Source organism: Dromaius novaehollandiae, chromosome 9 (assembly GCF_036370855.1).
Source record: "Dromaius novaehollandiae isolate bDroNov1 chromosome 9, bDroNov1.hap1, whole genome shotgun sequence".
Classification (NCBI taxonomy): domain Eukaryota; kingdom Metazoa; phylum Chordata; class Aves; order Casuariiformes; family Dromaiidae; genus Dromaius; species Dromaius novaehollandiae.
The window spans coordinates 4,120,634-4,148,615 of NC_088106.1; the positions used below are offsets into that span (position 1 = coordinate 4,120,634).

The 27,982-nt window shown below is 42.1% G+C and overlaps 1 long non-coding RNA gene across 1 annotated transcript in view; it reads left to right on the top strand.

Moving 5' to 3' along the window:
• LOC112986416 (uncharacterized) overlaps positions 1–27,982 on the top strand; it is a 56,699-nt gene that overhangs the window by 23,220 nt on the left and 5,497 nt on the right. The window contains exons 7-12 of the long non-coding RNA XR_010390422.1: positions 816–1,094; positions 6,515–6,684; positions 7,377–7,457; positions 8,379–8,572; positions 13,548–13,699; positions 14,722–14,898. This is a non-coding gene — a long non-coding RNA (uncharacterized LOC112986416). The remainder of the gene's footprint in view (positions 1–815; positions 1,095–6,514; positions 6,685–7,376; positions 7,458–8,378; positions 8,573–13,547; positions 13,700–14,721; positions 14,899–27,982) is intronic.

Consider the following 27,982-nt stretch of genomic DNA (forward strand, 5'->3'; position numbering starts at 1 on the left):
CTAAAGTGATTCCCAGCTGTCCTAACAGAAGTGGTCCTATTGCTGAACGAATACAAGGATTATCTCCATCTGCTCATTGGGTTTCCAGGTTATCAACCAAATGATACAAAGTAAAGAAAATACTGTAAAATAAAGTAAAAAACTGAACGCCCCCCCCCCCACCCCTCAAAGTTGCTCTGTGGTAGCAAATTACAGCACACATCACATTAACCTTTCAGAAATGATGCCTGCTCCATGCAGCTACAAGTGATTAAGGCAATGACACTGTACTTTCAGCATGCAGCACTGGATTGCTGTTTTTATCGTGGCTAGCTTCATGCAGGGACAGTAATGTAGAGCAGAAGTTCAGATGCAGCTTGACTGAACGGTGTTTGGGGGTACAGATTATCCTTTGAATATCTCATCCAATATTTGCCATTCAGGTTCATGTTTCTGAGGCATTGCAAATTCACTTTGCATTTTTGGGTGGAGTTCATCATATAATTCACTGTGTTGAGACCTATGGGACAGAGCTGGGTGCTCTTTTGTGAAGAGCTGGCAGCCTCGCAGGCTGCAGCAAGCCAAGTTTGTTCCATCTGCAAGAGCGGCGTGAGCGTCTGCCTCACCTCAGGCTGGCTGCGCGGCAGGTACGTTGATCACACCACGAGTGCCACCTTGGCTGTGTTCAGGCTTCACGGAGTCTCTGAGATAACTAAGAAGCAAACAAAGCCAACTGCTCTTGGTCTTAGTCCCTGATCAAGTAAGAGAGAGATTGTGAAAAATGCGCCAACTTCTCTGCGTGCTTCTCAAATAAACACGTTTGTGTTTGTTCACAGGCAGCAGCCTCTGAACCACTGTAACCCTGTGTAAGTGTAATGAAGCGGGTGACGGCTGCCAGCCATGGGTGCTGTTTTCTGGCTTTGGCAGTACTTGGACCTCCTTGGCCTGGAAGCAGGGCCATCTTCTCCTGTGGCCACCTGGCCTGCAGAAGTCAACGGGCATTTTTACTTCTTTACACCTTGCAGGCCTGCAGCCAGGCTATCTCCAGAGCCAAGCTGTTTCAGGAAATCGCCGTCCCTCATATTTCTGAAGCGTTTCGCAGTGTGGTCCCTAAGGTGAGATGTGTGGCTTCCCTGAACTTTGGCAGCAATGGATTTCAGCCATCTCCTTTTGAACCTGGCTTCCCTAACTATAAAGTTAGGGAAGCGGGCTGAAAGGCTTCCAAGTATGTGTTAATTTTGAGGCCAAAAAAGCATACTTCAGAGTCTGCTAGGCCAGCTTCCATAAAGTGTCCCAAGATGCTAGTTACCTTGTCGAAGGTGTCCTCTTGAGGAAGCTGGGGGGGAAGTGAAGACAGGAGGAAGGGAAAGAAAAAAACAGCACTTTATTTTTTAAAATAGTTGGTTATATGCCTTTTTCTTAAGATTTAACTTTAGCAGCAAATTCTGCTTTTGTCTTGTGTGCATGCCGGTATGTTTGGAAGGAAAATATATAGAATTTAATTTATTGAACTACATTTACTATAGTTACTTTCTTTATGCAGTGTTATTTTCATGAAAGGACAGAGATTAAGAGGTCTGATTTTTTTTTATTTAGATTTTATTGATTAGTGGTCCACACAGAAAAGGGAGGAATCAATGTATTTTGTTCAACATGATTGAAGCTATAGAGCAGAGTGCTATTTATGTTCAAAAAAAAGTCAGGCAGGAATGGTCTTTTGTAATAGAAATCAATGCAGAATAGTAATTCAGAAACAGTCTTAGGAGAAAAAATCCTGTTTAGATTCTCATTCGCTGAAGTTGACTGAGTTTGCAAAATAAAATTTATTTTGCGACAGTGATGGGTGAAATTGCTTGTTGCCAGATCCAGTGCTCGGTTTAGTCCTCCAAAGTCTTTCCGGAGAATACAGACTAGCGAGCGAGGGGCCTGCGAGTGAGACCTCTCGCAGCTCTTCCGACCCGGGCAGCGGTCGTATCCGGCTGGTTGGACTCCGCGAGCGCTGAGGGCTGCTGTGATCAGTGCCCCAGGCTCATACTAGGGACGGTACTTCGTTTTTTACATTTTGATTTTAGTGCGCGGAGATGAAATGCCACGCGATCCTATGGAAATTTTGGGAAGGTATGTAACACATTAGCTTGTCCTTGTATCCCTTGGTGGGCAGGCGATTTTTAAGGAAACAAACTGTTAAAAGGGCAAGGGAACTGTCAGCCAGGAGAAGCACCACAAGTCACGAGGGCTGAATGAAGCTCTGCAGGAAAGCCAGAGACATGCCCAGATTAGGTGGATTGACACAGACTGGCTGGGGGGGAAGCATAACTTGGAGCAAAAAAAGAAATGAAAAAGGCTACCAGGCACTGAACAAAGCTGACTCTTTAATTTTACTTAAAAATTTTACTGTTGCAGCTGAGACAATAAAATGAAATAAGTTTCAAAAATAACAAAAGAACAAATGAAATTCAGGAAAGGGAATTTCACGTGACATTTGAAACCTTAAGATGGTAAAATTCACTGCCTGTGAATACGTTCCTGCTGAAGTTCTCATAATCAGGCCTCTCGCTGGTCCTTCCTTCTCAAAGTAAATACTGGCATAATGGAAAGAGCTACTGATTCAGCTCAGCAGCATCATTTCTTTTGCCATGTTATTTTAAAAACCAAAGACAAAACTGAATTTGGTGGCTGACAAATCAATGGTAGAGCTTCAAAATAAATTGAACTATGTGTAAGATGGATACAGATAAAGGCAACAAAGAATATTTCTTAAGCACTTTTAAGAAGGGGAATACAAATAAAATGTTCAATTTATTTTCTTATAAAGAAAACACACAAAGAGAATGTAAGTATATGAAGCTGAGCAAAGTGACTGAGCCTATGAAACATAATTATGTGCCAGTGCAAGTACTTTTGAGGACAATGAAAATTTTGGAGTGGGACAAACTCTTGCCAAAGAGCATTTTCTAGCTGCAGCCCAAAAATTGTTAAACAGTGTCTTTAAAACGTGGTCAACTAGTAGTTGAAATCTTATGAAGCAACATAAACACATTTTTTCATTACGTGCAGCCTGTTTGAGACCAGTCAGATTCTGTCTGTTTTCTTGATGGAAAAGGATTTTATTTTGCTGATCAACCGGCAAATTTCAACAATAATATGTTGACTGAACGGAAATGTTATTTTGGGAAAAAAAATTGAACATAAGGAAAAAAATTCAGTTCAGCATTATGGAAAGGGATGTCTGGATAGTTTTGTTCTGAGATTATTTTTCCTTCTAAGCACATCACCACATAAAATGAAAAGTCACAATCTGAATGCAACATTTTGATTGATCTGAAAACAAATCCAAACAGAAATTATGAAATGTCAAACTTCTATATCTCTGTTCTTTTTTTAAGAAATTCAGTCATGTTCCATCTATTTATTATGCTACTAAATTTGCACCTTTTTATGAACCATTAGATTTTCAGTTTATCAAAGTAATTAGTCTTAAAAACTCTATACTGTCAGTCACCTTTTTCATTTCGCGCTTCTGGAAGAAAATATCTTCTATGTAGAGTTTGCCCTTTATGAGTGGGCACTGTCTCTTTTCCCTCTCCATCTATTTTTCCCCTCCCAGAGGCAGCAGGTTTTATCCCCTTATCTCAGTCTTCCAAACCCCCGGAGGAGGTGAGGGTCCCCGGGAGCCCGGGCTGTGCAAGCAGCCCTGAGATGCTGGTGAATCTCCTCTCCACTCTGTAGCTCTACTTCAGAAGTTGTTTGAACTTTCAATATAGTTTTAGAACTTGCTGGTGAGTTAGAATGAATTTTAGAGGAAATGTAAAAAGCTAATAAATATGTCTTAAGGTGAATACAGATATCTGTTTAGTCACAAAGTCATTGCATTTGGGGAAAATCAAATAAACTGCACTTGCATATTTTTAAATGGATTTAGCATTTAACATTATAACTAACATAAAGCCTTGATTGCTGAGTTTACAAAGAAAGTGGATTCAGTTATGGTCAGCTGTCCACACAAACTGGTAACACAACTGAGCATTTTTAAAATTAATCTGCAAACACAATGTGCTAAAAATGGAGCCTAAAAAATCTAGGGCCAGGTGCATAATACAGGGTTCACTACCAGAAGTGCTAGATCAGTAATAATTTATTTGACAACAGTTAGATTCAGTTTGGATATTAGATCTGTCATTGAAAAAGACTTCTATTTTTCCTTCAGTAGTGCTTTGAGATGATCCTGCTTTGAAGCTATGTCAAAATAGCTCTGAATCAGGAGAAAGTTTAAAATCCTTAAGTTGCAAGTCTAAACAGCCTCAATGTGCTATAAAATTGCTCTGAGGATCGAACCTCCTACTATGGCACCCTGGAGCATTCAGTCACTTTCAATAAATCTCTCTCCATAATTTCTCACTTGTCTTTATTATTACAAAAGCCAGAGCATCTGAAGGCAATGTCAGAGCTAGAACAGAATAGAGTAAGGCTTATTTGAAAGTTAACAGGAAGTAAAAGTAATCCATATGGGAACTTACTGGGGAAAGTGATGTTTTCACATGAATTTACAGGTGGTTGTCAACTCTGTCAGCTGGGTCACTGTTTCTTCCATTTCTAGGATACAGGGTAAGTATATTGAGAATGGGCTTTCGGAGGTCTATTTTGCTCATCTTTAAAGCATTCCTTTTATTCAGCTTTCTCTCATTATGTATGGAAAAGCTGCATTCAGCATCTCTTTGAAATATATACTACTAAATCATTTGTCACGTGGGATACAGATCTGGGCTACTTTGTTTTTCTGGTCCTTTACAAAAAACATCTGCACAACAACTCTGTTAAGAAATACCTTGTGAGTTTTGTAAAAGGGCTTTTCAAGTACTTTATGTACTTTGTGCCAGTTGCAATCCTTTTTGGTGGCTGCTTCATTCTCTCATTGTATACTTAACACCATTAAGTGATGAAACATTTGGGCTGGAGAAGGCTCATTTGTCTCAAGCTGGAAGCCATACTTGCCCTGTACAGGTTTTCCTGTATTTATTCAAATACTGATAGAAGGCTAACTCACAGTTCTTACCCCCAAAATTATCTGGGTAAATAAAGACGACTGAATTATTCATTACCAATCCTGGCCAGAGCTGTTCTGTTCTGCAGAAGATGACCTTGCAGGGAGCTGTGTATTTGATAAAGAAGGAAAAATCAGGAGGGCATCGTTCATCTTTGGCACTTTCCCATTTTGGGCTGCAGGACTGCCAGGAGGAGTCCTCTCGAACGAGGCTTGGGGAGGATGGAGGGAGCTAATTCTCTCTTTATGATTGCTTTTCTCTCGTAAACAAACACTGAGCCTGGCTAGCACTCTATCATAGATGAGATTTAATACATATAAAACTCTTGACAACTGCAGTGATAATTTTAGCCTGCCAGTTTATGAGACTTTAAAAGGAAGTTTACCCTTGCCAGTCTTTGAAGTTGCAGGGCTGAGTTTGGGCCCGGTGTAGTCTATAATTCAGACTGTTCATTCTCAGGCTAAGACAGAAGCTGGACCCCATAGTGCCTTGTAACCGGACTATATGGTATGGCTGTTTGGCTACGACAGAGAGAAACAGGTTTATTTGAGGCCATTGGAGCTATAACACAATGAAAAGGATGTGGCTTAAAGTGCAGCTTTCTAAATATCCACAGCATAAATAATGCTAGAGATTACAGGGAAGCACAGATAGAGTAAAATAGGTCCTCATTCATCATTGCAGTTTTAATCACTAGATTGCATTAACATGAAATATTACGGCTAGAAGGATGCTAGCATGGGAAAAGGCAGTTCTTCGCCTGCAGTGAGCCTCTTAATGGAGCAACACGTAATTCCCGCAGCCTCTCCGGGGCAGGTGAGGTTTCCCATTGGGGCCCGTGCTGCCTTTCCGTGCCGATGTCCGTAAGGACGCGTGCCGGTGGAGACGCTGTCGGGCAGGAGCTGGGCGGCAGAGCCCGTGCCCCGAAGGGTGGCCCTCGAGGTGGGCAAGGGCAGTGCAGCAGCCACCAGGGAGGTAGTGGGGCACAGCCTATTTTTCATGGTTTCTGTCGGTGCTCCTGAATACTGAGGGAAAAGGAGCTGTAAAATAGGAGAGATTTTTCCACCAGCATTTCTGCTTTCCCTCCTATGGTTCTGGGAGAGACTGCGATGAATCTTGAAAGTTTTACGACTGGGGCGTCTGGCAGAAGTTAGCGTCTCGCGCTCCTGGCTCAGCTGTGCAGCTCAAGGACGGTGTCCTGGCTGGGGAGACTCCTCTGAAATGACTTTCTTCTCGCTCAGGCTGGCTCTCCTGGGCTGTGCAATTGGGCAATAATGTTTTTATTCAAATATCCTTCACTATTTTCAATCTCTCATGGAAATACTAGTATTTGGCAAAGTAAAAGCGTTAACCTGCTTCCCTCAGGTGGCACAGACAAAAGCAGCCTGCTGCTATCGCTGGGCGAGAGCTGTGCAGCGGGAAGGCCGCGTACTGAGCCCGCACGGACCCTCCAGCAAGGAGGGCACTAATTTCTCTCTCTTTCCTCTATCCAGCCATGAAGCTTCATGAAACCTGGAAGAAACCAATGACGACATCCATTGTATCAAATCTGGTGAAACACAGTGAAAGACTTCAAAAGGAAGACAAGATGACTGACAGAGGAAGGGAGAGCTGCCTGTGCAACTCTGAATAGCTCATTTTCTGAGGAAGCAGCCTAAAAAAGGTCAGTTCTTCTCTTAGGATGTTGATTATTTTGAAGTGAAAGTAAAGGTTAAGAATTAGATTTCTTCCTTATTGATAAGAATCTGGCTCATAATGAGAAGACAAAATGTTGTTAAAAGCCTTAGAAAAGGTCCCGGGATTAGAGTGCTGTTGATGCTTTACTGGATGGTCTAGAATCGTGAAAATAGATAAGTCTTTTAATTAAGTATTTCATATATCAGTTGTAATTATTTCTAATTAGCACTAATGAAGTAAGGATGGTGCAAACAAGCAATATAATCTGGTGATAAGCATTTTTTAAATTAATATAAATGGCATGGATAGTACTAATTGATTCCTAGTTTGTGGGTTTCTTTTAAGTATGTTGGTGTTGCAAGAAATACAGACTTTCCTTTTTATTAACCATTTCTCTTCTTTTCTTCCATTGCAACATTTTTGACTAGCTGTAATTTCAGCATTTTGACTATTGCAAGCTCACTTTTATCCAGGAAAAGATATTGTCCCAGAATTTCTACACAGGAAGTTCCTTAAACATTCTTGAGAGCCCTTTGCTGTTCTGAATTAATTCAGTGGCTGTTCCCCCTTATAGCTGAAGGATTAAACACAGATTTGTATGCATTCTTCTTGAAGTATAAAGTCTTAGGTTACATTTTCTGATGAAACTGAATTCTTTCCTCATTTCCATTGCTTTAGTTCCCATTATTAACAGTATAATTGAAAATTGGATGTTTGTGAGACAAAACAGTGAAAACAAGTGCACTCTAAAATAAGGAGGTAAGTTCAAATGCCAAAAACCTCAAGCTAAATTTCAAAGCTACTTGTGCTTTCAGATATTGACATTCTTTATCAATATTTAGGGTTTTTTCTAGGAAATGCAGACATAAAAAAATCATATAACTTATTCTTATATGATGCAATGCAATACACTGTTTTCTACCAAGAGTGGCTTTGCCAACCTAAATATCTCAAAACACTTTGAAGTTTTTAGTAGCTGTTTGGGGTTGCTGTATCATTACGTGATATTTGAAAGGATAAAGGTAGAAAGATTGCACTATGTGATAAGGTTGTCGGGGGGGTGGAGGGGAAGTATATTTCAGAAGGGAAGTATATTTCAGAAGTATACTTCTGAAATTCCATTTATACATACATGAGAATGAGGATATATAATATCTTCACACTAAGCATTTTGAGCAAAGATACTGTAATAGAGCTTATGAGCCCTTGTGAGATACAGCTGTATTTCATAAACATAGCTTGGATTAGTCCCTAATGCTCTGGAGGTGGTAGGACAAGCTGGAAACACAGTGCTGGAGATGGTGGTCCTTCAGGCAGCAGAATGAGTTTGGTTTACGTTTTGGAGCGGAATCTTTTCCTTTGATTTAATTTGGCCCTCTGCAGTGCCTGTGAGACCTCATTGATTCCTGGAGGTGCAGTAGGTACTGCCGCTGCTAAACAGCCTCTTCGCTCTCTTCCATACGCATATCGAAGGGAAAGTATGCCAAAACTGTATTGAAACTCAAGAAATGTTCATTAAAGGATCATACTTTTGGTGCAGTCTCATCTACTTTCCTAAAAGCTATCAAAGAGGATAATTACATCAGCGCCAAGGCCCAGCTCTAGGTGTTAGCACTTAAAGAGAGGAAAAAAAATTAAATTGTAATAACGAATAACGAGTATTTTCTCTCTGCGTTTTAGGTGAGCAGCATGCAGTCATTGTCATAATAAATCACGAAGTACACAATTCTGCGAGACTTAATGGATTACTAGAGAACAGAGGGGCCTTGGTACAAGTCAAGGAGTTTCAGCAAGCAAAATGAACTACGGAGAACTGCAATTTTATTAAACTGCACACATTTCTAAGATGGATTGTGCAGTTAACTGGCAAATTGGTGAGTCTATAAATAAAATATGCAAGAAATAGCAGAACATGAGATACTTGTTTTGTACATAGATAGTTTGTCCTTATCAGTAAATACAGTTTTAAAAGCTGCTGCGTAGTTGGATAAGAACTGCCTTTTCTAGTCATTCAGGCATCTATTTGAAATTACATTATGTCATCACAGCACCAAATCTCATTGCGCGGGGTGATGTTATTGGATGATATATTATAATAAATGTATTTGCTCATTAATTTGGCTTATATCTCAAGGGGCCAATTTTACTCTTGATGGAGATAATTACATCTAAACTTCTCTGTCATGCTAACAGATTCTCTGCAGCTCACGAAATACTGAACAGGTTAATAGAGAAGTGAGAACTTTACTTTGTACATTGATACAAGTGCTTTACTTTCTAGGAGGTTGACAGATGCCATCTACCTGAATGAAATAGGACTAGAAAGAATTTTGGAATTAGAATTTCATGTTCTTTATTAAGGTTTACTTTGAGACTTAGGCAGGAAAGTCAGTTCTGTAAAGGGCACAAAACTGCCCAGAGAGTGGGAAAGGGCACTGCAATGCCAGCTGATGCTGCCGGTGCCAGGGCAGCCCTGACTGCTCTTTTTCAGATTGGGGTCTCTCCATTTTCCGTCTGGAGACCCTCTCGGACAAGGCATGAGTGTGCAGATTTGAGGTAGTAACTATCACAGGATGGAAACTACATTTTCTGCTTCCCTCAGGTCACATGCAGTTTTTTGGGGAAGGCTGAATTTGAGGCCTATTTTATATGTTTAGCTATTTTTAGAGAATTCGATGGTCCAATATCAGCCTGAAACGACTGAATAAAGTTTCCTCTGGACTCAGGGCTGGAGTTTGTCTTTCCCATATTTATGGGACTGAAAGTACATAAGAAGCTTTTCTGCCCCAGAGTCCACTGAGCCCAAGTGCCATCGCTTCCTCGCTTTCCTTGGGATGCAGAGAGCAGAGTACCTCCTGGTGAAGAGGCCTATGAGCGATATTTGTTGGTTCTTGCCAAAGGGGGAGGAATGTTCTTACTCCTGATGGTTTTTCTCTAGGTATTCTCTCTTTACCTTGTAGAAAATTGAAAAATGCTGCATCCCGAAATGTAACACCTCGTTACAGTCGATGGACTTTGGATCAGGCCTAGCAACTGGTTAGGAATGTAATGACAGTTAATTGAGATTTGGTTTGGTTTTCCCTGACTGAATAATATGTACTTGCAGTGGAAATTAATCTCTTTTCAGGCTTTAAAACCAAATCTTGGTTTCTCTTAAGTTGCAGGCAAAACATCAGTGTATCAGATGTCCTTCTTTTTTTCTGCCCAGGTTATAGTGTCCTTGTCTGTCTTCAGTGAGGCCAAACTCTGAAAGCCAATAAAGCTGAGTTTTATTTGTTGCCTGCATGCAGAAAAGCAATGGCAATAACGTCGCGTTTAGGCAGAACTAGGAGATCTTAGAAAACCTGCCCAGTAAAACGAACTTTTGACAGAAGCTATTCCACGCTGAGGGAGAGTGCTGTTTGAAGATAAAAGGAAGACCTTGAGTTACAAAACATCCTGGGAGCCTGAGTCCTAGCTTATTGAGGAAAACACATAGCTGTAAAATTAAGAAGTAATCTAGCCTGGGATGAACATTTTTCAAAAGTCTGCCCCTTTGTCACCTAACTGCTAGGATCTAATTTCAGAAGACTAAAAGTTCTGTGTTTTTTCTCGCAGTAGATAACTGATCCAGTACTTATAGCCCAAAATCTGAAAACAATTACTGGCAGAAATAGCACTTCTATTAATTCAGTGATATCGACTAACTATAGTTTAGGTATTATATGATCCTCATCCCTATAACAGCTGAGTGCTGCCCAAGAATTGGATTTCTATTTGTGGTTAAAGCTCACGGTGCCCTTGGCAGTGCTATCTCCCCTTTACTGATGGCAGCTGAGCTATAAACCTAAATACAGTGAGGTGCTGGAGCCAAGTAACTTCCCATAGTCGTTTGCAAGCTGGACCTTAAGCCTTGAAAAGTTTTAATATTTCTTCCCGGTCCATAAGCACTGGTTAGTTATTAGTATATCTTTATTATTACCTGCTGCATGCAGAAGTAAGTATTTAGGAATGAGCCCCTAGGATGAAGGGCAGACTCTCTCATATAGCAAAATATAAAGGAAGAAATTTGACAGACTGAAATCAGGATAGAGTCTTAGGTGGAGAAATTCGAAATATGAGAAAAGGAGAAAGTTAGGGTGTTTCATCCATAGACTCTCATGGGCCTTGTTTCCTTTTTCTGCGCCTGCAGGCTCCCCGCTTGCTGACAGGTACAGCAGATACAGGACGCTTGTAAATCAGCACAGCGCAGGTGCAGGCTTTGTGTTTCGTATCCGCTGGCTCCTGGGAGCACTTTGCTCCTGGAACGTGGGAGCTGGCACGGCCGGCGAGCTGTGCCGTGCGAACGGGCCACCAGCCGGAGCGCGTCGCTCTGTCTGGCGCCCGGGGTTTGGTTTTCCGTTCGTTAGCCAGCCCGGAGCAGCAGTCGCGCTGTGGGGACTGATCCGAACCGCACGGCTGAATGCACGTAGACCAGGCAGGGGTTTCCTTGGCCCTGGTCCACGGCAGCAGGATCCGTGCTGGAGCCAGCGCATCTGCTGCCCTCTCTGACTTCGGGCCACTATTGAATTGACTCCTCTCTTCACCACCACAGCTATTCCCTGAACCTCCGTGGTACATGTTAATGGACAGTTATATGTGAGCGGTGTGAACGTTATCTGGGACCATTAAAACAGTTTTGGAAATATGAAACCTGCTTTCAATGCTTGGAATGAAAAAGTTTGCTAAGGGGAAACTCGCTCTGCTACCTCTATGCCTTGAACTCGCATGAAAACAGTTATTTGAGAGAAACAGCTGGAAGTTGCAAAAAGGAATATATTTCAGTTTGATTACATTGCCCAAACATCAGCAAAATATTTATCCACTATTTGTGTAAGGGTGCCTAAAACTCCAGACTGGTTTTACCTTTGTAAAAACCTCCTGTTGATCTAAAGAGCAGTGAAAACATGTACTACTATTATCTAAATGGAGTAGGGTCAAGGACACTGGAAAATTTCTACGGTAGTTGATAGGGAATGACAAACTTTCTGTAGGCTTTTTGGACCAGACCCTAGGTTCCACAACCAGAATATATTATAATATACAAAAATATGCCTACAGAACACTTATCATTTTATATTAAATTTCTTACAGATCTCCTTTATGGGTCTTAGTTTGTAAACATATGACCTGACCTTTTCAAAAAAATGTGTCATATTTACAGAAAGAAGAAGGATTTAGCAGATGGATCTAGGAGCTCAGAGATGTTGGTTCTGATCCTTTCTTCCGACAGGGGATCAGATTTGCCTTATTCTGCCTGGAGTGTCCCCATTTAACTTTCCATGGTGAGGTATCGCATGTTTTTGAAGACCCGGAGAGGAAAATGGACCTGTGTGGGGTCCTGTTGCGATGCTGTTTGTCAGCTAGAAAATTAGATGCCTTAATGACTTTTCATCCTGCAGTCTTTTGGCCCAAGTTTTGCATCTTTGACCAAGTACTTGAAATCAATAAGATTTACTTGAGAAAATAAATAAGGTAACTAGTCATGATGAATCAGGGTGACAGACCTGCATTTCAAAAATTTCAAATTTAAAATGACTTTTAATAAATCTAATTAAAATTAATTGCTTCTGCTTCTTTAGAGAGTCTAGATTGGAATGAGTATTTTCATGCCCCACATCTAGTCCTTCATCTCTGCTCATTTGCTTTGAAGTGAGTCTTTACAGCACTGACATTAGCTAAGAAGGGCTATATTAAGAAAGTGGAAAAGCTCTGCTTGTCTATCACATCCCAGAATGGTTAGCTGAATTTTATAAACATCTATGATAGAAAAATATACATTAATGGAAGATGCAATAAAAAAGTTTGTGAAAATCTCTCAGAGGTATTATAGAGCACTTCTCTTTTCTCTTTAATAACTATGCACTAATATGGCCATTGACTTTCCACACATTTTCTGCTAATATTTTTTATGAATTCTGAGTCAGATACAGTAGAAATTCAATAAATTTCATTTTGCATATATATTTGTGTTTGAGTCTTAAGTAAAACATTTAATTTAAAAACAGAGAAGTTCAAAATGATTGACAGCTGCTCCAATTTCTGTGAAACTCTTTGGAAAGGCTCGATATTGGCTACGTATAATCTACCACTAGTCACAGAGGATAATTTTGTCTGCACTGGTGTCCATCAAAAAGTCAGGGTTTGCCAAGAATTGTTGCCATGTGTTAGTCTCTGAGATACTGCAGTTCCATAAAATAGATCACTCTTGTCATACCTGTGCTGTTATTTAAGACATAGTATTGATCTTTAATGGTAATGATTGCATATTATCTGTCTGGAAAGTGCCTATCATGGTGATGGAACTATATAAATAATGATATATCATCTATATGCCTTATTTATCATTGAAAAAATATTTTTTATCTATTATGTGTTGAAATGTTCGGTGATTAGATATCCTTTAGTATTTTCTGTCCACCAGCTGAAAGTATTTTAGGACATCTGTCAGGATAATACTTGAACACCATAAAGGAGAGAAAATAACATAAAATACATTTTCATTTACTTTTTGCTTTTTTTCAAGGTTTTCTCTCTTTATTTGGATTGTCCTTACCCTTAAAAACAGATTTTTTTTCTTGTATTTTCTTCCTTGTACAACCATTGTTTCATTTGCCTTGATCCTGCAGTGAATGAATTATTGTGAATTTAAGAACATATTAATCATCTCCATGGAAACAGTTTGCGATTTCACAGCACAGGAGTTTGACTTCCCTGCATGCCAACCAACAAGGAAGGGAGGATCTGAAAATTGGTAGCTGAGCAGGGATATAACACCCATCCAAACTCAGTCCAAGTCAAAAATTATTAACATCTAATGTCTACTCACAGGTCTGTGAGAGAAATCAGTCTCCTTCCAGTCTGCAGGTGACTAGCACTGACCACAGGAGATCAGCAATCTGCAAGCAAGAGTTGTGGAGGAAAAGGTCACATACCATGCAACAGACTGAACATGCCCTCCTTTGAGGACTGGCTTTGGAAGGGTAAATTTGTTTGTTTTTTCTTTTTGTTTGTTTTTTTCCAGAGGGGTTACTTAAGGAAAAAGCTCTCTGGTGATGTATTCGGCTGTGGCCAGAAGTTGGGGAACCTCAGTAAATGAGACATACTAACCATAGAGAAAAAAGTCCCTTATGAGGCTGGACAGAAGTGCTGATCAATAAGACAAATGTCAGGTGTTCAGGATAAGGGAAGGAAAGTAAATAATGAAAGTTTGAAAACACACAGTAATAGAGCAATACTCAAAGAAGGAGAAAAAATAGTAGAAAACATTTCAAACCAAGCTTTCTTGGAACATTTTTGGCTGCCCTGTGTTTTCTCCTTGTCTGTGCAAATGGCAAAGCTTTTGGGCAGAACATGGGCTGCCAGTTTTGGCTGGCTAAATGCAGGACCTCATCCCAAGGAAGGGACTTTATTTCACAGAGGATGGCATTCCTTGCAATATCTTCTGAGCCCCCAGCATGGTCACTTCCCTTTGTCTCTAATTCCTTGTCTTTAATGTGAGTTGCTTGACAAATAACCTCTAGATGCGCAGAGCTAACCAGAACATGCCCCAGGTCAATGCTGGAAAAAAGAAATATCTGTTATACTTTGGGGAATGACATGCTGCGGTGCCTCCCACAGTATTCTGGGGTCCAGTTTGGAGGCTTCCAAATCCTGCATTAATTTCTCTCGGGAGGTGAAAGGGTTTATAAATATGCCTGTATACCTGAAAACAGAATTGTGTTTCTTTTAAGCTACAGTTATCAGAACTTAAAAGAAGTATTAGTAGCAGGTCAGCAAACTTTCAAATGAAGAGTCCAAGAAGGAATGACATTACATTGAGGTAATGAGCGCAGCTTATAATGGAAACCTGCTGTGAAATGTTCTGAAGAGATTATTAAAAGACTAAAAATTGAATGGCAAATACCTTTAAAAAAAATCTGTGGGTTATAAAATGAAGAGAAAAGAAACAGATGATGATTATGGTCCACTTATTTCACAGAAATAAAAGAATTTTTTTTCTAAGATATGCAGGCAGTCTTCGTGGAGTGGTGACAGGGCGGCATCCTTTATGTATATAGGTCCTAATTCTGATGATGTGCCTGAAGGAAATTCAGTCATACAGGACAGTGGATCACGTGGATGATGACCTCTGAACAGAAATCCAGGAGCACAAAACAGCAGCATATTTCAGGAATCTTGGGTATGTTTGCCTGCATCTTATGTCACCTCTTGTCAGGGTCCTCTGGGTGTGCTACACCCAGTGATTCGGGGTAGCGCTACATGGTTTGCTCTAGAAGTAGTTTAACACTTTTGGTGCCTAATAAATTCACAATAATAAGCCACTGTATCTGAAAAAAATCCACATTAAGGTGCTGTTTGTTTTTTCCCATCAGATAAACAAAAACATGAATAAGACAGCTTTCGGTGGTCTTATATTCAGCTAGGTGTCTTACGACAAGATGAAACGGCCCAGTCAAACCTCCAGCCACTACCGTGTTGAGTGAAATAGTCCTCTGATAGTGGTGAGAGCTGGATGCGTGTGATCAAACAGCTATTAGAGTAATTCTAAGTGTGCTTACTTTCTCGGATGCTGACATCCACAGAGAAAGTGGGTTCATTCGAGTTTTATAGACTGCAGATTTCTTCTGCAACTGGATATTCTGTCACATCCAGCAGTTCAGAATTGCTGAGCCAAAATCCTTTAATGGTTTGGAAAAAGGGAAGTTCTCTTGTGAAAGTGGTTGAAAAATGCTCGTTTCTTTTTAAATGCCACATCTAATATACTCCAGCGCTGTTGGCAATCGTCCTGAGGGATCCTCGATAGCCTCTGTTTCACGTGGTGAAAGGGCGCTCTGTGAACTGCTCTGGGGAACAGGGGCACATTAAGGCCTAGAGTTGAGCCAAAAGCTGTGAACTGGGAAATTTTAGCTTTGCTTTCACTTTCACTGTGGCTTGCTCTGAGTCTTTATGTCACCAGCTGTAAGACTTCCCAAATGTAATCTGCTGATGAAGTAAGTAAATTCTGCAAAGCCTTGTGGAAAAAAAAGGTGATATTCCATATGAATGTAAAACAGCATCGGTTATAACTGCATATGTTTGGCTTTTGCTTCAGAGTTTGGAGCTTAGAGATACAGACACACTAGGATGAATTATGTTTATTTGAGTGTATTACTATTTTTTTCTGTGAAATATCTCTGGTTCTTAGCTTGGGCACATGGCTGCAGTGCACAGCTATATGGTTTCTAGAGCTTAGCTAGTATCTTCATGATTCTGTACTAAACTGTTTAAATGTACTAAAGTGTCCGTGGAATTTCAAATCCCTTTTCATTCATCCAAAATCAGAAAGAAAAAAAGTGCAAATCTCTACGTACGAGCTGAGTACCTGGCAATGCACCTATGGACAACACCCCGGTCTGGGCGTATTAAGTTTATTTGCCTCCTGTCGTTGCCCTGTTCACTCTTTAGGTTACCCAAAGCTGCCTGGGTGCTTCACTGTCTGCTCAGCAGTCAAGAAATGGGAATCAGGTCTGAAGCATCAGGTTAAACCACAACTAACACTTCTTTCAGAAGAAGTACTCTTAGAAATTAACTATGATCATAAAGCTGCCAATACTTTTTCTTTTCATAATGTTCAGTTTTATGGCTGAGGCAGAGCTGCTCTCTGTGGCTGAAGTGCTTTGTCTTAGTAATAGGCCCCAAGTCATTCTGTGGTGACGATCATATTCTTTATTGACATAAATGTGCAAACCCAAGAGCCTATTCAAACCCTTTTAGTGAATATTTTTAGAAGAGTTCCACTAATCATAGCTGGCTTTGGTTATGGCCTTAAAAACTGCATGCGAATCGATTGGCGGGGATTGCTAGAACCGGCCAAATCAAGACAGACCTGACGGCACTTTGGCCCACGTTTGACCCACTGACACGTCAGGGGTAGAGGAGCTTTGGCCCCTCTTGGAACAGTGTCTTTCCTGGAATAAATATTTTTTACTCTGTAGATTTTGAGCATTGCTTGGCAATCCTCTGGACTTTGTAATTATCCTGTTTATCGTAAATAAATATTATATATAACAGAATAAAAAAATACTAACGATCTTACCAAGAACAGCCTGTGAAGTGGAGATCAGCTGCAGGAAAACATCCAGGTCACCTCACCTGGTGAACAACAGCCAGCTGAGGTACGCGTACCACCAGCAGTTATACTAGCTAAAGATATATGGCACCTAAAAGACCGTGTTTTTGGGTGAACCGCTTACCTCTCGATGACCCGCGAGCGGCGAGGTAGCCGCTAACACGGAGGGCCGAGAGCTGAGGTGACCTGCCGTCTCCTTCCTCGACGGAGTGTGTGACCTTCAGCAAACGGCGCATGTCCCCGCTTTCAGAAACGACCGCTACTTTTGGCCCCTACTTCCCGAGCATCCGTTAATCGTTTTGTGAATTGCAAACCCAACCACGGAGCCCCGGGGCTGCTCCAGGGACGCTGCGGAGCTGCGAGCGGGGAGCATCGTGCCGGAGCGCGCTGGGGAGAAGAGTGCTCAGGGAAGGAAAGCAGCGCGCGGTGGAAGACAACGCACTGCTATTAGCTGTTGACTTTTAGTCTGCGGGCTGTACTCCCTTCACGTGCTCCCTTTCCGCTGGGCAGGGCTGCTCTTGGAGCGATGAGGCTGAGCCCCACGAACCTCTTGCCGGAGGGAAGATCCTCGCTGGATTTGGGCGCCTGGGGGTGTTGCTACCTCTTGGTGGCTGTTGGAAGGGTGATCTGCTGCAGGCTGCTGCGCTAAGGTTGGTTATAGGGGGCTATACGGACACCTGGGAGCTATGGATCCCATAACATGGTCACGCGCGTGACCGTCAGCTGTGCCTGGCCGCTGTGTCCGGCTGCCAGCTGGGGCTTTGCGCCGTCTGGGGAGGATTTCTGCCGGATGGAGCTTTCCACGCTGAGCCTCGAGCCCAGTGGTGGCCCCCACCGTCCGCTTCTTGCACGAGGGAGGGAGGAGGTGGGAAGGGACCTCAGGGATGGGATTATGGTCGTCTGAGGTAGCCGGAGACTGGGAGACCTCTCTAGGTCCTCTGCTCCTGCGGTTTCAGCTCCCTCTGCTTTCATCCTGCTTTCGAACTCCAAATCCTGCTACAATTTACTGTCCTGATGACGGACTCTGCCCATTCATCACCAGCAGTCGGTTGCTTGGCAGTAAAACGCATTACCTGTGAGCGAGCGCCCGGGGCAGAGCAGCGCGGCGTGCCGGCATCCTTCAGCGTCCTGCCTGCATGACAAAGGGCAAACAGCAAAAAACACGAGCAGCATGTGCGGAGGGAGAGAGGGGGACCTGTGTGGACACACCAAGGTGGAGAACAGCCTTTAACTAGGTTCGTCTTCACGAAAGACAGCTAGTAGCAATAAGGCCATTGCTTTTATTTTCATTCTGCACTGTCTGAGCCCTTGGCCTATACACCCACCGAGAGCTTTTAGGCTCCTTGTACATAGCAAAGATATACTTTAAGAGTATATCAAACCCCTCCCTTAGTCCTAAATTCAGAGTATTCAGCCCCGGCGCCTGGAAAGACCAAGCAGAGGGAGCTCCCCTTTGGTGTTTATGGGGTGTTCAGGTTGCCAGTGCGAGCGCATGGTTTGCGGTAACTGAAAGAAGTTAGTGCCGGATGGCTAATTTGGTTTGCTAATTTTTTGTTTTTCTGGTGGGACTGTCCTCCTCCCCCTGCAAAGGTTCTGCTTCAGCAAAAGTCATCAAAACCACCCGCAAAACTGCAGCTCCTCAGGAGAATTAGCGATGCAGATCACCGGCTCAGTGTTGATGTTAGACTTCCCTTTCTCTAGAACCTAAAAGTATCCAACTCAGACTACCAAAAGCCACTGCAAGAGCTGGCGGACCAGTCTCGTGGATTTGTAGGCTTCAGTGTAGAAGTCCAGCTCGGCCCACGGCCGCTGGGCCCAGAGCAGTTTTTCTGGCTGAACGTCACAGCACCAAATATCCCTCTTTGGCGTTTGGAGAAGTATTTGCCATCACCAGCTGTGGTTAGATGGAGCATCTGGTGGTAGCAGGAGATTCATCTGCACCATGGCAGCATTTCTAATCCATTGTGAAAGGTTTTGAAGAGGGAGAGACTGTAGGCGTGCAGTATTGTTCTTAGCTGTTTCCCACTGAGGACTGACTTCTCTTGGTCTGCCAGCTAGTACGTCTGTCCTGAAGGGTCAGGCCCTCGTCCTGATGCATGATAAATTCTGGTAATTAGAAACAATGGAGCAGCCGAAAACCCCCAGTGGTTTGTCTCTCTGAGTCGGGTTTGGCTGATGAACGAGAAGCTCCTGCAGAATCAATCCTGTGAGACTGGGACTTGCAGAAGTGCCTGTGGCCAACTTTTCTTTTTTTTTTTTTTCTTTTTTTCCCCCCTCCTCTCTCTGTTGTTCTCTATATTTGACAATCTGGCGGCTGTGCTTTGTAACAGACCATTAGCCTTCTGGCTCTGGGCTGCTGAGATGAAGCTCACTAGGATGTAGAACAAAAGCACAAAAACCCTGCATGCGAAATGGGGGGAAAGCTCTGAAGTGACAGGATGCTTGGATTAGCGTTTGCCCCTGCCGAACTCGGAGTTCACTCGTTGGGAAGGGAGTTAAAGAGAGTAGTAGGCAATACTGCATATGCCTTAGAGACTGAAAGATATTCAAATGAAGGTGTTCTTTAGCTGGTTTTCTTGCTCCTTATCAAATCCTCCTTATTCCTACTGATCTGAACAGAGTTACTTCTACAGATGGCACAGAATATACCCATTTTAATAATAAGTAACTGTGCCTCTGTATGTGGTTCAAGGCAATGCAAGACCTGCACCACTCACCAAGTCCATCTTGAGCGTTTTGAATGCCTGGTGATTCTGCAAAATTCTTGCAGTAAGAGGAAAAGCATTAAAAAAAATATGTATGTAAATGTGTGTCTGTGTGTATATATATATTTTTTCTCCTTGCATTTCCTAATTGATCATATACATTGGTTCAGGCAACAGGTGTCCCCATGGATGCAACAAACGCTGAACTTTAGTGACAGGGAAAATAACAGTAGCTGTTCTCCGGGATGCTATAATTTAGCATGGCAAAACAGTAGTGTTCTACCCATCTGACCACGTATCTCTGGGAGAATGAGTGACACTGCTATTGTTTGTGTTGTCATGAGATTGTGCGGTTACCTCAGCGGCTCAGCTGCATAATCAATCACTTCACACAATTAAAACAATGCAGTTAGCTGGCAGCTGACAAGCCCAAGTGCCAGCTGCCAATTTCGCTAGCTTGTGGGTTTTTTGCTTTTAAAATTGCACATAGATGGGAGTCACTCAACATTTCTTTCTTCATAATAACTTTCCTTGCTGTGTTTCACAAGCGCCTATCACAGGGCATGACAGACCCGGCAGCATAATTGCGTTAACGTGGAAAGTGTAACTTGTGTCGGTGGCACTGCAGCATCCCTCTCTGCGTCTCAGAGTGAGATGGTTGCAGAGGTTAAAGGACTGCAGCTCTAGCTACTGTTTAACTGGCTTCTGATTTGAGTGAAAGAATATTAGCCCTGTTCAGTATTTTCAGTTTCTAAAGAATATACAAGAATTCACTTATGGCTCTTGGTCTAATGTTTTGAAAATCACCTACAGTAAAAGCAGTCGCACACATCTTGCTGCCTTTGATCCTTGGGAATCCCTTTTCCCAGAGGAGATCTGCTGAGATTTCCCTCCCAGTGAAACTGCTTCAGTAGAACAGATTATCTTTATACCACTTTTAGCACATTTTCCCAGGTCGTACTGTAACTACCTGTGTCGTGATGCTTTTCCTGGGGAAGGACGATGGGGAAATACTTGCCTGGAGATGTTCTCCTTTATCCTGTTGTGTATGCTTTCATTTGACTGATGTTTTATGTACATATTACAAACATGTCGAGTTTGGGGGGGCTTCATCTGTAATACAGTTCGTTCCCTAGCTTTGTTTAGAGTATTACAGATCCGCAAAGGCTACATTTCATGCTTGTGGCTCTTCAGCAAGTGTAAACGAGAATCACCGTTGAATTAAAGGAGGAGTTTTGTAGCCTGCTGTTGCTCATGGAAACCTCATCACTTTGCAGGCTTCCTTCTGAAGTTGGCTAGTGGTTTTTTTTTCTTGTGCACTTGCTCTCTTGAGACTGTCCCATGCAAACTTAACCCAGAAGACTGGGTTTATCAGTCCCTGTTTGTTCTGTGCAACTCATGGAATATTTCTTCCCAAAGAAGACAATCCAAAGGATAATGGAAATACATGGTATAATGGAAAACATTTTCTTTCTTTTCTGCTTTTCTTTTTTGACATCTCTCCTCCACATCTTGTGTTCTGTGATCATAATGGTCTCAAGTGTTATTTCACTTTTAATTTTAAACAAATCTTCCCCAGGTTGATGGCTTTCATTTCAAAACTCCAAAACCTGTTAGACTTTGCTTAAGCACTTGTAATAGTTCTGTTACTGCAGATTCTCACTGAACGATATCAATATCTTCCTTACAGAAACGTTCGGCGGAGGAAGTCCAGCTATTACCTTTGTTGCTTGATCGTGCTTCAGCATCTACTTTTCTGAGTCTTTCCCCATGTTGATGGCAGAGCGTGCAAATTAGTGTGCTGAACTACATTTAGTAAATTTACAATCAGTACACAGCTATCCTTTTCCAAGAGTTTCCTTTTCCCTTGTCCAACCCACTGTATTTAACTTTGGACATTTCCCTTAGTATATATTGAACCTCAGTGTCTGCTTACCTTACCAAGTGGTCTTTTCCTTGCAGCACGTCTCAAATATTTGTCCTTTAGAAACTAAGTGGACTTTATTTTAACTTGTTATTTAGTTTGTAATACAAACTAATATATTCTTCCACAAAGAAACTGCACATTTTAAGGAATAGTAAGGAAGCTGTGTGTTCAAGTACTGACTTCTTGCTCTTGCTGTTAGGCACCGATGGTGTTACAAATGCCTGGGCCCTCATGGACAGGCTCTTGAATCTGCAAAAAAGCTCATAGGTTTAGCATGGATTGCTTTCAGGAGTTAGGATTAAGAGCAAGGCCTCACAAAGGACCGGGGGAATTGGAGAAAGGTGCTGTCTGAGAGGGCTGTTTTTCATTTATATTCCTTCCAACTGCTCTGAGTTGGGTTTTGGCAGGATTTTGCAAAGAGCTGTCCTTTGAATGAGATGTGATCAAAAAGCAGTAGGCATCTGGTACGTAAGGGAAAAGAAGGAGTTCTGGATTAGAGGGAAATGAGATAAGGAAGCAAAAGACGCAGGAAGAATAATACGGTTGAGCCTGCTTTTGTAGTAAATGAGCTGATAGAAGCTCCAACTAAAGGAAAAACAGGTGTGATGAAGACATTTTTGTCAATACGGGAGCCCCAAATCCCCTCCCCCAGAGCACAGCTCTACAGCATCAATTAGGGGTTTTAGCCTGCAAATCTGCTAGCTGTTTGAGACGCGTCTCGCCCCCCGGTAAGGAGGGGCTGGATCATAGATGCTCAGATTGACTACAGAGGGAAAATGCTAAGTTTGTTCAGAGGAGGGATGATAAGCTTTAGCTTCCCTGTGATTTAAACCATGCTTTGAATGTCCTTTGCCATGAGTGAACTGTTTCTGAATGTCTGCTCAAGGCAGGAGGGTTGAAGTATTTTTATATTTTTAGCTATGTGTAACACTGGTGGTTTTTATATGCTAATATGTTTGTTTCTTTTCAGCCCTTGGAATATTCATTTTGCGAAGTCTAAAATTTGACACCTGCTCTATCTTGTATTATCACTTTCAGTCACCCTCAGAAACCCAGAAATTATTAAGGTGGAGTAATTGCTATCCGATTATGTAATAACTACTTTAATCCAGCAATCATAATATGATTTAAAATGAACCCTTTTGTGCCATTGATTTCAGAATAATTACTGTTATATTGTACTTCTGCAAGAGTTATTCTCAGTTAACCACTTGAAAATAATATGCTCTACTTATTGAAAAAAATAAATCTGATTATCCCCAAAAGCTCAATATTCTCCCTACATCTGTGCCGCAATTGTATGGAGGGGCACAATCGTACCGTTTGCTGGTGACCTGACAGCCACACTAGGAAACGTCCGTCGGCCTCGCAGCTAATGCAAAGCAGTGGGGTTTTCTTTGTTCTGTTTGGGTTTTTTCTTTTTTGTGAACCAGGGAGGTGAGTGTTGTATCCAAGCCATTGCATGCTTGTTTTCTCCCCCCTACCTGTGTCTTTTTATTTCTCTCCTACACATACAAAATGTTTCATAATAAGACCGTTAAATTTGTTCAGATCAGGATCTGTCAGCTTGTGATGTAAAACAGAGTGGGAAGGAGATGTCCATGCCTTTTTCAGTGCACAGCGCTTGTATAAATCTTTAGAAAAATTGGAGAAGAAATTTTTTTTCCTCTTTTATCTGCAGAGCACTCACGGTCAGTGATGAAAGAAGATGGTGGCATATTAAAGAATATTTCAAGCTGGCAAGGAAAATGATCAGAATGGTAATAAAATGGAAAGGTCCTTGATTTCTCGGTCTTGCTCCAAGGGCCTTGAATGGGATGATTGCGTTACAGAGCGCAAATGAAAATAAGGGAAGAAAAAGGCTGTCATTAGCACTAGCGAGTTCAGCAGAAAAGTCAGGCTGTTGGTCTTCCGAACTCATCAGTTCACACGTTGCTGAGAAAAGGGGCATTAAACGGGGAAAGCACAGAAAAGTCGCTCACTCTCAGCTTCTCCCTGTGATGTTCTTCTGGCCGTTTGTGTCTCCTGCTCTGCAGAGGGTGGAGGAGTCTGGCCGTTCCCTTGACCTCCCAGGCAGGGAGGAATTTAGCTGCTTCAACTATTGACAGACTTTTTCTCTAAGAGCTGAGAGGGCTTTTAGAAGAAGCCATAGGTGAGGATGTGTTTTCATAACTGGGACAAAACCAGTGTCGTGTCACTCCGTGCTCTAGAAGACCTCAGCGAAGAATGGTCCAACTCTGCCCGCCGTCCTATGACACTCGCTGTTATACCTCTCAAAAGGCATTACCAGTCAGCAGACTTTTGGTTTGAAAACAAACAAAAGTAACACAGAAGCTGGTATTTTAAACCTAAACTGTATTCCTTGTATCTTCAGTATTGTTACCAGTGTGGATGGTTCTGCAGCCCAAAGTCTGCCACGCCGAGACACTTCTACTTTCAGTGATTTGATTTAGTAAACCATGTGGCTGAAGAGAAGTAGAACTTAAAATATTTTTTTGGTGGTGTTTATGTTGAAAAACTAATGGGGAACAGTAATAATAACAAAGAAAAAAACAAGCCAGTAAAAAAAACACATTTAGTTCTGACTAATGCTTGTTGGATGAGAGGTTATATTTCAATAACTTTCAACATCCTACTGCACTTTAAGGTACTGATTCTTTTTAAAAAGAAAAGAAATACAACTACATGGGACAGAAACGCTCAGTTCAGAGGAAGAAGCGGTTGTGAGGGACCCGCTGGCGAGGGGAGCAGGGGGGATCCTCAGGTCAAGCCTCGCTGGGGAATTAGGCGCTGGCTGCATCCACCTGCTCCCGGTGTCTGTCTGGTGACACAAATCGCTCTTGTCCAGTTATTCTTATGCATGAAGCAAACTGTTGCGTGTTTAGTGAAACAAATGCCGGTGTCTCGTATAATTTGTAAACAATTTCTCTCCTTTTACCTAAGCTCGAGAATGAGACGCATCTCAAAATGTTCATTATCAATCAGAGTAACTAAACACAGTGAACCGCTACAACATACCTTTTTGTGTGTGTGTGTGCCTTGATTACTATGTTCTCTGTCTGAAAATTGCTTGGCTAAAAGGGACTTATAAATGGAACGTGTTATAGCAGAATGAATGACAAGACATTATAACATAAGGCATAATATTTTACTGAAACATGCATTTATTCATTGCTAATAATCATAATGTGCTAACAGCTTTTTTTTTTGCAGAAGCTCCAGAATTGAATCTTTGATGTTCCCTGTGGGTCACCTTTGGAATGGCTATAGGGAAGGCTGTAGTTAGAAGGGGATCCAATTTTTACAGCTTTGCTTGTACGGAGACAGGACCGTTGCATCTTTTTAGTGAATGGCAGAACATGGGCCAGGGAATTTAAAGCCACGTGAGCAGATAAAACAAACTTGAAAGACTGAGTAATGTGTGGAGTATTGACGTGGCTGCAAGCTTTCCCTTGTCCCCTGTAGTATGTGGAGTAGACAGTTTACAGGATTTGCATTATTTCTTATGGTGAGATAAATTCGTGGAAGAATCATCATTTAGTACCTTTCTTTTGGGAAGAGTCTTCCAAGAGTTTTCAGAGAGTTTTGGTGCTGTGGTGTTGACACATGCATTCCTTTTAGTTTATCTAGTTTTAAAAATGATTCCCCCTCCCACTTTTAAGCTGTGTAGCTCTGCTGTGTGCTTTTTCTGAAAGGTCCTGCTGAAAATTCCAATTACTTGAGTAAAGTGCAGCATATTTTAAAGTACAGTTGAAACTGTAACTGGAATTGTAAAGCAAATTGCTAATTGAGTCAGCACTGCTTGTGGGTTGGGTTTTTGTTTTTGATTTTGTGACTGGACCAAAGTCCACCTTTTGGAGCAAGTCACCTGAACCCTTTGCTTGGGGTTGGCATTGGCTGGTTGGTAACAGTTATTGCTCCTCTGTACCCTGGTGACTGCCATCTGGAACATAGTCTCGGGGTCAAAATGCCTGTTAAAGGCATATCCTGCTGATTTTAACCCCTGGATTGAGGTCACTGCCAGAGGAATGCAAGTTTATAGCTGGAATATTTTTGTTTTAGAGTTATCTTCCTGATAGCATCTCCAATTTCTTCAGGTTCATCAGGCTCTGTGAAACTCCTTATGGTTCTTCTGCTTCAGGCAGAGATCCTTGATTTAATGCCAGTCTTCCCTGACAGTGTTTTCCTTCTAAATTTTGCATCATCCTTTGGAGCTTATGTATTATCAGCCTCTTTCTGGTTTTGGCGCTTTCTTGATATCCTGAGGAAGTCTGAGGAATGACTTGTTTTGGACCATCTCTTCCTTTCTTGTTTACTTTCTAAACCTCTGCTATTAAGTCGAGCAGAGCCCTTGGGCCAGGTCAGTGTCCAGTACTCAGAAACCATTGCAAAGCAGCTGCAAGTCCCTGTTGCCAGTAATTCCCTATAATGCGGAGAGGACGGTGAGTAGCAGGGTGGGTTTTGGGATAGTGGGCTCCAGGCTGCTCAGGAGCTGGTAGGTGGGATGCCAGGGCCTCCTGGAAAGGCAAAGGCCAGGAGAGCTGGGTCATCTTCAAGGACCACCACCACTTAAGCACTCCTGGGGTCAAACCCTGGGGCATCTGGAAAACCTCCTTTGGGGCCTCTCTGCTGAGGGCTTTCCTGTTGGATTTTCTGCTTCTAGGGGAGAAAGGAGCCATGAATTACCTCTGCTTGAATTCCTTGGGTTTTGAGAAGTGGTTGTTTTTTTTCTTTTTTTTTCTTTTCCCCCCTTAGGGAGATCTGCACAAGGAGTAGAAGTATATGCTTAGGCAAAAATAAGAGTTTATGGATGTTCAAAATCTATTTCTAAAATTACATTCTTGCAGTTTTCAAACAAAGGCAGAGAATCTAAGACTTTAATACACTTTTCCAAAGCTTTCCAAGCTTTCCATCCTGTTTCCTTCCCCTGGCCCCCTTTTCTAGACTTCTCATCTACCTTCCAGACTTTCCCCTCCTCCGTACCCACACCTGGCTTCCTTTCCCTTGTTAAAAAGGGAGAAAACAAAGCTGTCTGTTTTACTGTTTTTATTTACTGTTGCCCTGATACCCAGATGAGTCCTGCTATATTGAGTTTGCATGTTCTTGCTGCCATGTGAATTGGGGAGGTCGGGTCCCTGCTGCACGCAGGCTGGTCACCCTGGCCAGAGTCCTTTCATTGGCACTCATTGCATGCACGAGCAGCTCACTTGTGAGCATCATGACTTGGATTTTCCTGCCCTTTCCATGGGCCCAAAAACAACTAAAAACCACCCACCTAGGCCCAAGTCTACTGGGAGAGGATGGTGACGAGCTTACAGACTGAGCACCACACTTGCTGGCATGTGCTACTTGAAGACTACATGGAGAGCAGTATTGTTCAAATGCTGCTCTGTGGCAGTGACCAGATGCACCTACTGAATAATCACATTTGGATTTTATTACTTCGTATTTTTAACTTAAGCACTAAAATGCTGAGACAGCTAAATGTGTTCTGCACCACTTTAGGACTCCCAATCATTCAGACACATGACCTGTGTTAACTTGGTTAGGATATATACTCTTCAGTGTTTTTGCAAGAAAAGGATGACTTCAACACTATTTTAGGCTAGGATTTACAAGATTTTATCATTAAATATGCATTTTTATGCTGTTTCCACAACATGACTTTCATTTTATTGCTTAAGTGGTATAAATTCCACTGCAAGCACTCCCAGTCTGCTATGAAACACTATTTATAGAAGAAACAAATGTAGCTGCAATCCTATATCGATGCTTTGCTGGCCCAAGATGAGTTGTATTTCATACCTGACAATTATGAGCAGAAAAGCAAGAAGAGGAAATGCTGTTTCAAGTGATTGTGGGTTTCATGTGACATCATATAGGATATCATCAAATGATGACTAATGAGACTCTATATGAGGATTTTTTGAAATACCAAATCGGGGTGATGATAACAAACTGTCCTTTTATGCTGTCCCTGTAGCTGGGTGATGCATTCCCGGCTGTTATTGCCAAAGTGGTGTTTCCAGCGGGCTGCACAGTGCCAGTCTCAGCCGAGCACCTCGGCTCGCGGTTGTGAAGCCCATGGACCTGCAGTGTCCCGTGCCAAAGGGCTGCCATGCCACGGTAGCTATCACCGACGCTGGTGGCTCCCCATCCGGGGAGAGAGCGGTGCTGAGGACATTAGTACTTGATTGTGGTAGCTTTGGGCTTTACAGGCAATTTGTTGCTATTGATCTTCTAGGACAGAGATGTGTCGAATATCCCGAACTGCCTCTTGCCCATTTTCCACTTATTTTTCAATACTGCAGGGCAGAAGGAGAAAAGCTCTAGTATCTGTTAATCGGATCCTCTGAAAACCTTCAGCTAGTGTAAGAACTGTTGGATTTCTTGAGCTCCTTGCAGGGATGGTTTGAATACTTCTTCCATCAGAACTAAATATTTTTCTTCCTTCCATCTTGGGTCCAGAATCTGCAGCTTTTGCAACTGTCTTTATGGGGGTGCCAAAGCATTTGGCAATTAA